Source organism: Arachis ipaensis, chromosome B01, assembly GCF_000816755.2.
Source record: "Arachis ipaensis cultivar K30076 chromosome B01, Araip1.1, whole genome shotgun sequence".
Taxonomy (NCBI): Eukaryota; Viridiplantae; Streptophyta; class Magnoliopsida; order Fabales; family Fabaceae; genus Arachis; species Arachis ipaensis.
Window position 1 is genome coordinate 31,469,139 of NC_029785.2, and position 11,101 is coordinate 31,480,239.

The 11,101-nt window shown below is 36.7% G+C and overlaps 1 long non-coding RNA gene across 3 annotated transcripts; it reads left to right on the forward strand.

Annotated features, from left to right (window-relative positions):
- LOC107617553 lies at positions 234 to 1,788 on the forward strand. Of its 3 annotated transcripts, none has more exons than XR_002359976.1 (3): positions 234 to 315; positions 809 to 869; positions 957 to 1,788. It is a non-coding gene; the product is annotated as an uncharacterized LOC107617553 (long non-coding RNA). The 3 variants fall into 3 exon arrangements; XR_002359975.1 differs by lacking the exon at positions 234 to 315 and adding an exon at positions 373 to 560; XR_001614977.2 differs by lacking the exon at positions 234 to 315 and having other exon boundaries at positions 616 to 869.

Here is an 11,101-nt window from a genome sequence, read left to right on the forward strand (position 1 = left end):
TTAGGCCATAGCTCATGATTACATTTGGACACGACCATCACGAACAATTAATATATGATAGATACTTTATGTTCTTAGATCATCAGCCACTTAATGAGAATTTTCTCTAGGATATGTCAGATCCAACCATATAAAGGTTTTTATCATGTCACTTTAAGCATATTTAATTATACTTAATAAACAACCAAGTAAATTAAATTACTATATATCACGTTCTCAGTGCTCCACTAATTAAAAAGCAAGTTGTTTCTTTAAAAAGTAAATTGTTTCTTTCCAGTTACTATTTCCCAGTAGATTCTCTTTGGAAGAAAATGGGTTAGTTATTATATGTCCTCTAATTATTATATATATTGCTGTTACTCATATAAAACATTCAGAGAAAAAGGTCTAACTTTTTGAATGCCACAATTTATGAGCGATTCTATTGTTCATGTTGGATGGTTGAACTTTAATTTGAGTTGTGATTTGTTCTATTTTGCTGAATGGAGTGAGCATTTGTACAGTTGTACAGCGAATAGATTATATTGACAATCATAGTTGACTTTCAAGAAATAATCAGAGTTAGTAGAATTTTTTGGTTCTGTTTTTTTTTTTTTAAATAAATTTATAATTTATTGCATAAAAAGTGACAGATACAATATCAGTATAATTTAATATTTGATATTCCCAAACCTGAGATGACAAACTTAAAGAAAATGAAGAAAAAGCTAAAGAAATTAAAAAAGAAACTTAAAAGTTCAGTTGTCTTTGTATGCAGTGAGCTCTGTACTGATTTACTTATATTGTTGTCGAGATAAAACTTTTTCAGGTTCTCGTTGGTTATGTTCAAAGATGAAGGAGTTCCGTGCCAGCCATAGTTCCCAAAGGAGGTAAGCAATTTCGCCCTTTTTCTTCTTGAAGTTCGCTTGAAATTTGAGTTTCTCTACCATTTAATTCCACCATTGTCTTGCTTGAAGGTTTGTGGCTCTTAAAATGTCACTGACAAATTGAGACCTGTTCCAACCGCTATGGAGTTCAGGCAGAAAACCACTGCGTGCAATGCGGTTTCTAGCTCTGTCAAGCATCTTAGGCAAAGGGGATTAATGTTGGGGATTCTGTTATGCATCTTCTCCAGCATTGCTATACCCTCATAGACTAATCTCCATATGAAGTTTCGGATTTCTAGCTGACACTGTACATTCCAGATTTGTTGCCATAAGTCTTTCATCTGAAATTAAGGGTTTGAACTCTCTATTGGCGGATGATAGAACTTGTATACAATCAAGTACCCTGAATTCACTAAGAATTGCCCTGTTTTGTCATTCACCCAAAAATTGATTTCCCTCCTTGTTCAATTGAGATTTTGCTGATTTATGCTATAATTTTTGCATTAAATTTTTTCAGTAATAGCTCCGTGTCTATTTGCCAGTATTTGTTATCAACTGCCAGACCCAAAGCATCTTAAAGGGGTTTGGTCTCCAAATCATGGGTCCTCTCTTATTCTGGTGGAGTCATGGGTAATGACAATGAATCTAACGCCTTTCTCCAGGACCTTTCTACCTTCCAAGAGACTCTGCCAAGCCCAAGAAGGTCTAAATCCAGGCTTTGCTTCCAAGAACAAGGTATGCCAAAAATATTTATTTTTGTAGATTTTATATACTACTGAATGTGTTCTTGTTAGAAATCTCTATCCTTGTTTGGCTAGCATCGATAGGTTGAAAGATTTGAGATCTTTAAAACCCAAACCTCCTGAATTTTTGTCTCTACTGATTGAGTCGCAACTTATCCAGTGTATTTTTCTCTCATTCTGTTTTTGTCCCCACCAAAACTACATCATCATTTTATGAATTTCATCTAAAAGAGTATCTGTTAGCTTAAAACAGCTAAGCGAGTAAATTGATATGTGCCAATCGCTTTTATCAAAACCTCTCTTCCGCTTGTCGAAAGCATCGTTCTTTTCTAGTGCTGCACCTTCTTTCCTACTGTATCTTTAACAAATGAGAAGGTTTCTCTTTTGGTTCTGTTGATAACTAATGGAAAGCCCAAATAACGATCTTGCGCACCAATATTTGGAACCCCAATCAATGTAGCTAGTTTTGTCCGAGTTGTTTGAGGTGTATTCTTGCTAAAAAAAATGGACGACTGACGAATGAATTTTCGTTAGTAAAGAATTCATAATAAATTCTCGTTTCTACTATAGTTTCTAAACCAACAAAGAATCCTTCCGTGCAAAAATTTGTTTGTCACTAAAGCAAACCCAATAAAAATAAACCGAAGTATTTAAACCTCGGGTCGTCTCTCAAGGAATTGCAGAGGGGTATGATTTATTATTGATTATGGAAAAATATATTTTTGGATTTTTGGAATAAGGAACAAGAAAAGTAAATTGCAAGAAAGTAAATTGATAATTAAGAAAACTCTTGGCAAGGTATGAGAATCAGACGTCCTATCCTAGTTATCCTTATCAATTGTGATGAGAATTGTTCATTGCTCCCACTTGGTTAACCTCTAACTATGAAGGTAAGTCAAATGGATAAATCAATATGAATCCTCAAGTCCTAGTCAACTCCCAAGGAAAGACTAGAGTTAGTGGAATTAAAGTCAATTAGCAACTTTCAATTATCAATCAACAAAGGAGTTTGATAACTCAAGAGTTTCTAATTACTCAACCAAAGCTAAGAGGAGAAAAGTCTAACTTAAAACCCTCCCAAGCATTTTATCAAACACTTGGAAGGCATAATATAAAAACATAGAAAACTAGCAAGGAATATTAAATCTAAACAACCAATTGTAAGCATCAATGACACAAATAGAAGAAAGCAATCATAATTATAAAATACCTCAAATTGCATTAAATAAAGAAATCAAATCTAACATGGAGTTCATAAACCAAATTGGGAAACTAAATAAACTAGAATGCTAGAATAAATAAAAGTAGAAGAGAAACTAAATTATAGGAACATTGAACCTGGGATTGAAAAGAAATAAACCTAAAACTAAGAGAAATCCTAAAACCTAGAGAGAGGAGAGAACCTCTCTCTCTAGAAAACTACATCTAAAACCTAAAATTGTGTGAATGTATGTTGTATCCGTTTTTCCCTGTGTTTCCCCCATTCTGCAGCTCTTATTCTGTGTTTTTCGGGCTTGGAACTGGGCCAAAAGGAGCCCAGAAATCGCCCCCAGCGTTTTCTGCGATTTCTGCAGGTAGCGCATGTCACGCGTACGCGTCAGTCACGCATGCGCGTCATTTGGTGAAATTCCTGGTCACGCATACGCGTCGCTTGTCTTCTGCGCTAGGCACGCGTACGCGTCGCCCATGCGTGCGCGTCGCTGCCAGTTTCTCAAATACTTCATTTTTCGTATTTCTTCCACTTTTGCATATTTCCTTTCCATCCTCTATGCCATTCCTGCCCTATAAAGCCTGAAAGCACTCAACACACAGATCACGGCATCAAATGGTAATAAAGAATAATTAAAATTGACAGTTTAAAGGCCTAGGAAACATGTTTTCAATTATATCACAGAATTAGGAAGGAATTGTAAAACCATGCAATTTATATAAATAAGTGAGCAAAGAATTGATAAAAACCACTCAAATTAGCACAAGATAAACCATAAAATAATGGTTTATCAACGACTTGTATAAATTAATGAGCTGGCTGCTCAGCTCGTTATACTACTGTAGGATACTTAAGATCTTGTCACATAATTGCCTATTAGCTCTTCGAAATAATATAGAATTTTTTGCTAATAATAGGTGGTTAATGGAGGGGCATCTACTATTCAACCAAAGTCCCTGCAATGGGTTATTCTGTTATCCGTTGTGGAGCAGAAAGGATAGTTTTTCTGCACAAATAAAAAAAAAGATAGGAATAAAGGGAATCCCCTTGACGGAGCCCTCTGCTTGGCCTAAAGAAGATAGTAGGAATTCCTTCCACAACAACAAAATAAGAGATTGTAGACACACACTCTTTAATCCACCCAATCCGCTTATCATAGAAACCTAATTTCTCCATCATAAACCAAAGAAAACTCCATTCAACCCTATCATAGGCCTTATTCATGTCAATTTTAAGTGCCATATAAGGATTACCATACTCCTTATTCTTCAAAAAATGCATACATTCATGAGCCACTAAGATATTGTCACTAATGAGTCTCCTTCGGATAAAAGCACTTTAGGTGTCACTAATAATTTTATTCATAAGAGGTTGCAGTCTATAAACAAGTACCTTACAGATGATTTTGTAGAACACAGTGCTAAGACTAACCGTCCAAATTTGACTCATTACAGTTGCATTTTGTATGCTTGGAATGAGAAAATTTTGAGTGTGATTGAACCCCCTAAGCATGAGCCCTCCTCTAAAAAAGCTTCTAACAGCTTTACATACATCCTGCTTGATGGTACTCCAATAAAATTGGAAAAATTTGGATGTGAACCCATTGTCACATGGGGCTGCCTCTGGGTTAATAGAATAGACTACCCATTTGATTTCTTCTTTGGTAGTTGGCCTTGTTAGTCCTCTATTAATTTTTGCAGAAATCTTTCTTCTAAGATCTGTTAGGCTCTGTGAGGGATCTTTCGGGTTTCTTGAAGTAAACAAACCTTCAAAGTATCTTTGGGCTCGGTCTCCGATCTCTTCCGAAGTAGTGCACCGATTTCCTGCCTCATCTTCGAGTTTCTAGATTTTATTTCTTCTATTCTAGGACTGGGTTTTTGAATGGAAAAACTTGTTGTTCTGGTCTCCCCATTTTAGCCAGTGTACTCTTGATTTTTCATTCTGTTGCAGATTTTACACCACAATACTATCGACAAGTGCACTGGATCGTACCAAATAATAAACTCACGGTGAGTGAGTGTCGATCCCATGAGGATTAACTGATTAAGCAAGCAATAGTTAATTAATTAATCTAGTTAGATAATCAAAATTAGGTTTTTGAAAAGCTTGAACATAAACAACAATGTAACAAAAGCAAACAGTGAGTATTAAAAGGTAATATAATTAAAAGAGTTAAGGATTTAGAGATGTTGAGACGTCTAGATCAATAATTTTTACTTTCCACCTTGATTATGCAAAGATACATCCATGACAAATCATTAGTAATTAAATTTTAATCTCTTTGGTAATTTAATTTCTCTTTAACCTAATTAATTGCTAATTCCTTAGTCAATTGCTTAAGAAAAGAGTTAAGCACGTTCACTGATTTATAGGCGACACAGTTCATAAGAATCTCCACTTGTTGATTCGATATCACTTATCAAGTCTAGTTTCAAAACATAAGAATCATGAGAATTGGTTTTCAAACTTAATTCAGTTAATCAAATTTTTCAAAAAGTTAAAAAAATTCAAGTTAGAGAAGAATTTTTTTCCAACACATTCAACCCCTTTTTGATGAAGAACGAAAACTCTTTATTAAGAAGATATCAATGCATAAATCAAAAGTAGAAAGAGCTAGTGTATTAATCCACGGAATTAACAAAGCTCCTAACCTTAACCAAGGAGAATTAGTTGCTCAAGTTCTTCAGAGAAATCCTAGAGTTATGAAAAGTAAAAAGTGCCGAGGGAGAGAACAGAAGCCAAAATTTTTGACTCCCTAATAAACCCCATATTTAGGGTTTATCTTGTGTTGAATTTAGAGGGTGTTGTCAACCTTTCTCCCATTTATCCAATAAAATAGCATGGTTTTGTAAATTCTCCTTTAATTGTGCTTAAGAGTGAAAACATACTTTTTAGGTCCTTAATTGTTTAATCTTGATTTACCTTTGATTCCATTAGATGTCTTGATATGTTTGTTAAGTGATTTCAGATTTAGGAGGCAAATATTGGATCAAGGGAATGAAGGAAAAGCATGTAAAAATGGAGAACTCATGAAGAAATGAAGGAATCGCAAAAGCTGTCAACCCAACCTCTTCGCACTTAAACGACCATAACTTGAGCTACAGAGGTCCAAATAATGTGGTTCTAGCTGTATTGGAAAGCTAACATCCGGGGCTTCGAAATGATATAAGATTTTCCATAGTTGCATTCGCGCATAGGGGCGCGCACGCGCACGGTGCACGGATGCGCCGATGGTGGCACATGCTTCACTTAATGCAACCCGTGACCAGCGATTTTAGAAGCCTTGTGGGCCCAATCCAACTCATTTCTGATGCTATTTAAGCCAAGGATTGAAGGAAAATCAATATACTTTTAGATACTTTTAACACATTAGTTGATTTTAGGTTAGTTTTAGAGAGAAAGTTAGTTTTTAGAGAGAGAAGCTCTCACTTCTCTCTAGGATTAGGAATTAGGATTAGGATTAGTTCTTAGATCTAGGTTTTCATTCATGCTTCCCTCTACTTTTGCTTCTTAATTCTTTGTTGTTGCAATCATCTTCTTCTATTCTTTTGTTGTAATTTCTTTTATGTTGCTTTTATACTTTGTTGTAGATCTACTTTTGTTCCTTCTCTTCTCTTTCAATTCAATTAGAGGTAATTCATAATAATTGTGTTCCTTTTGATTGTTGTTATTAATTTCTTACAATAATTGTTGTTAGATTTTATTGTTGTTATCCATTTACTATGCTTTTCTTTAGTGCCTTCCAAGTGTTTGATGAAATGCTTGGTTAGATTTTAGTGTAGGTTTTGTTCCTCTTGGCTATGATAGAGTAATTAGTGACGCTTGAGTTATCTAATTCCTTTGTCGATTGATAATTAGAAGTTGCTAATTGATTTGGATACCACTAAAGCTAGTCTTTCCCTTGGGAGTTGGCTAGGACTTGTGGAATCAAATTGATTCATCCACTTGACTTTCCTCCATGGTTAAGAGGTTAACTAAGTGGTAGCAATGGACAATTCTCATCACAATTGAGGAGGATAATGAGGATAGGACTTCCAATTCCCATAACCTTGCCAAGAGCTTTTCATAGTTGTTAGTTTATTTTCATTGCATTTTACATTACTTGTCTCCTAATTTAAAAACCCCCAAAGATACTTCATAACCAATAACAAGGACACTTTATTACAATTCCTAGGGAGAACGATCCGAGGTTAAATACTTCGGTTTATAGATTTTAGGGGTTTGTACTAGTGACAGACAAATTTTTGTATGAAAGGACTATTGTTGATTTAGAAACTATACTTACAACGAGGATTCATTTGTGAATTCTAGACTACACAAAAGTCTAATAATCAAAATGGCGCCGTTGTCGAGGAGATCTCCCTCCCCAAGTCACCATCCAATACAACATTCAAGTGGGTAAAATTTTTATCCCTAAGCTTTGCTTTCTCGCTTGAATATGGTTTGATTGAAAATGATGGTCAACTTAGAGCTCTTTGTGGAGTTAAGAGTAGGAAAAAGTTGTGTAGTGGTTGGAAGTTTGGAATTAGGCTCATCAAGTCAAAACCTCAAAGTATAGGGACTATGATTGGATGAATGCTACTTTACATGGGTATAGGAAGAGGACTTGGTATGCTCAAGAGAATTCTACTTGTTCTACTTGTCAACCGCCCGAACGGAGAATTCATGGAAATCAACTTGAAGACGGGTGCGAAAATAAGATATGGGATCCCGGATCGAAGCATGAAGACCAACTAAGGGAGCTCATATCTTGGGTGGAACTCCACCCAAACTTGGTGAAGACGGTTGGAATTTCTATCAACCATTTGAGGCACAATGATCCTTGGAGATTCAAGGATGAGTACGAGTATAAGCCACCATGACAAGAGCTTCCCAAATGTCCAACTTAAGGACTTAAACTAAAAGTGCTAGGTGGGAGACACCCCACCATGGTAAACTCTTTCCATTCTCTTGTATATATACTTAATAAGTGATTTGAGTTACCACTATAGGTAGTTTTATTCTTTTCCATACTCTTCTACATTTTGTTTTGATTGATAGGTTGTTTTAGTGTGTTTTCATTAGTTTAGATTGTTGTTAAAGTAGGTTACTTGAAGTGCAAGTTGTGTTTATTTTGTTTTTGAAAATTCTTCAAGAACTTAAAGATTTTTGTTAAATTTGAATTTTGGTTGCTTTAGGATGTTTATAGGTTAGGAGAGTGTTAAATTCTGTGTTTATGCTTCTAAAAAAAAAAACAAGCAATCCGCGCTTAAGCACGCATGACGCGTACGCGCGGATTGCACTGCATGGCTCCTGGTACATTTTCCAGAGAGTTGTGCTAATTCTATGCAAACATTAAGCTCCTGGCACAACCTAATGTGCGCGTATGCGCACTGTACGCATGCGCGCCGATGGCATAATCCGCAACGCGCGCGCCCGCGCACATGCCGCATACGCGCCCATGATCCCAACTGCGCAAGGCGCGCGTAAGCACGCATGGCGCTTATGCGCGGATTTGCACCCTGTTTTTCTCCTTTCTCCTTTCTTCTTCTTTCTCCTTTTCTTTTTCTTTCTTTCTACCTTTCTTCTTCCTCTCTTGAAAAAAAAAATTTTTAAATAAAATAAAATTAAAAAAATAATTAAAAAAATAATAAATAAATAAATAAATTTTAATAACTAAATAAATAAATAAATAAAATACTAAAAAGAAAAAAAATTTTCTTTTCTTCTATTTTCTTTTATTGCAATTGCTTACTTTCATTCATTGCATTTTAATTTTGTTTTTATAGCTTATTGTAATTTTCTTTTTTTTAAGTTTCTTATTTTAATAATGGTGTTGAATTTTTCTAGTCAATTGTTGAGAATTTCTTGCATTATTTTGGTGCTTCTTGACTTGTTTGATATTGTTGGGTGATGAAACTTCTAAATCAATGCTTCATCTTGTATGACTCTTGTGTCTTTGTGCATTGATTTGACCTCATTTTGTCTTTCATAACCCACTTTTTCTTATGTGAACTTGATGCTCAATATGCTCTTCATGCTTTGATTTTACTCTTGCATCAAGTATTAATTGATATGCCCTTTGCGTAGCTAACATGTAGTGAGAACCTTACCCTTATGTGGCACTAGCCCCGCCTATGTTCTATTTACTTTGATATCTTTGTCATAGGCTTAATTTTCTTTCTTTTTCTCTCCCTTTAGGTTGGTCACCAAGAAAGGAGGAGAAGGAAAAGCTTTGAAATGGGGCACCAAACAAGTCATCCGCAAAACCTTTTGAAGGAGCTCATCAATTGTAACAACCCATCCACCTTGCTCTTCTTTGCATGCACCGAGGATGGTGCAATCTTCAAGTGTGGGGAGGTCATCCGACCGATCTCCGTGGGTAACAATTTCTTTTTCAACACCAAAGTTAGCTAGATGTTGCATTGCATGATAGGTTACATGTTAGTTAGAACTTTTATATATTTCATCACTTCTTTTTATGCTAGGACTACTTGGTTATGGTGATGATTTCTTTTCCAAGAAATGGTTTTAGGGCATGGTATGCGAAATTGTTACTCAGGTTGTGAATTATTACATATCTTCACAACTTCGCATAACTAACCAGCAAGTGCACTGGGTCGTCCAAGTAATACCTTACGTGAGTAAGGGTCAAATCCCACGGAGATTGTTGGTATGAAGTTCCTTTTTATTTGCCCTTGCCTTTTGGTTTTAAGGGTTATTGGCTTTTTGCTCTTGCCTCTTGGTTTTAAGAGCTTTTGGCTCTTTCTGCTTGCTTTTTCTTTTTCTTTCTATATATATTTTTTTTCGCCTATTTTTTTTTCTGCAAGCTTTGTTCTTTGCTGCTTTTTCTTGCTTCAAGAATCATTTTTATGATTTTTCAGATTATCAAATAACATGTTTCCTAGTCATCATTCTTTCAAGAGCCAACATATTTAACATTCTTAAACAACAACTTCAAAAGACATATGCTCTGTTCAAGGGGAGGTGTTGATTTGCTCCCAATAGTTTTGTGGAGGAAGATGCATTTGAGGCATCTCCGGGATCTCATGGTGATGAGATTCATGCGCCTCTTGAGCTCCATGAATGGGCTCTCTTGCTTGCTCCATCTTTTTCTTAGTGATGGGCTTGTCCTCTTTAGTGAGGATATCTCCCTCTATGTCGATCCCAGCCGAATTGCATAGGTGGCAAATGAGGTGAGGAAAGGCTAACCTTGCCATAGTGGAGGACTTGTCAGCCACCTTGTAGAGTTCTTGAGGTATAATCTCATGAACTTCCACCTCTTCTCCAATCATGATGCTATGGATCATGATGGCCCGGTCTATAGTAACTTCAGACTGGTTGCTAGTGGGAATGATTGAGCATTGAATGAACTCCAACCATCCTCTAGCTGCAGGCTTCAGGTCCAGTCTTCTTAGTTGAACCGGTTTGCCTTTTGAGTCAATCTTCCATTGAGCTCCTTCTACACATATGTCCATGAGGACTTGGTCCAACCTTTGATCAAAGTTGACTCTCCTTGTGTAGGGGCGTGCGTTCTCTTCCATGTTTGGCAAGTTGAACGCCAACCTCACATTTTCCGAACTAAATTCTAAGTATTTCCCCCGAACCATGGTGAGATAATTCTTTGGGTTCGGGTTCTTACTTTGATCATGGTTCCTAGTGATCCATGCATTAGCATAGAACTCTTGAACCATTAGGATGCTGACTTGTTGGATGGGGTTTGTTAGAACTTCCCAACCTCTTCTTTGAATTTCATGTCGGATCTTCGGATACTCATTTCTTTTGAGTTTGAAAGGGACCTCAGGGATCACCTTCGTCTTGGCCGAAGTGAGTGGAGGTAGGTGGGGATCCTGTGGGGTCCACAGATCCTGTGGTGATCCTGTGGGGTCCACAGATCCTGAGGTGTTCAAGGATTTACAACCTTGCACCAAATTAGGCATGTAAAATGCCCTTGCACACAACTCTGGGTGTTCAGCGCTAGGTTGGTGCTTGTTCTGGGCGTTGAACGCCCATTTGTAGCCTATTTTTGGCGTTGAACGCCAGAACCATGCTTGTTCTGAGCGTTCAGCGCCAGCTCTCCTCCAGGGTGCATTTCTGGCGTTCAAACGCCCAGATGCTGCCCATTTTTGGCGTTCAGTGCCAGAACCATGCTCTGTTCTGGTGTTGAACGCCCAAAACATGCTTCTTATTGGCGTTTAAACACCAGTAAGGTCTTCCTCCAGGGTGTAATTTTTCTTCTGCTGTTTTTGATTCTGTTTTCAATTTCTATATTTATTTTGTGACTCCACATGATCATGAACCTA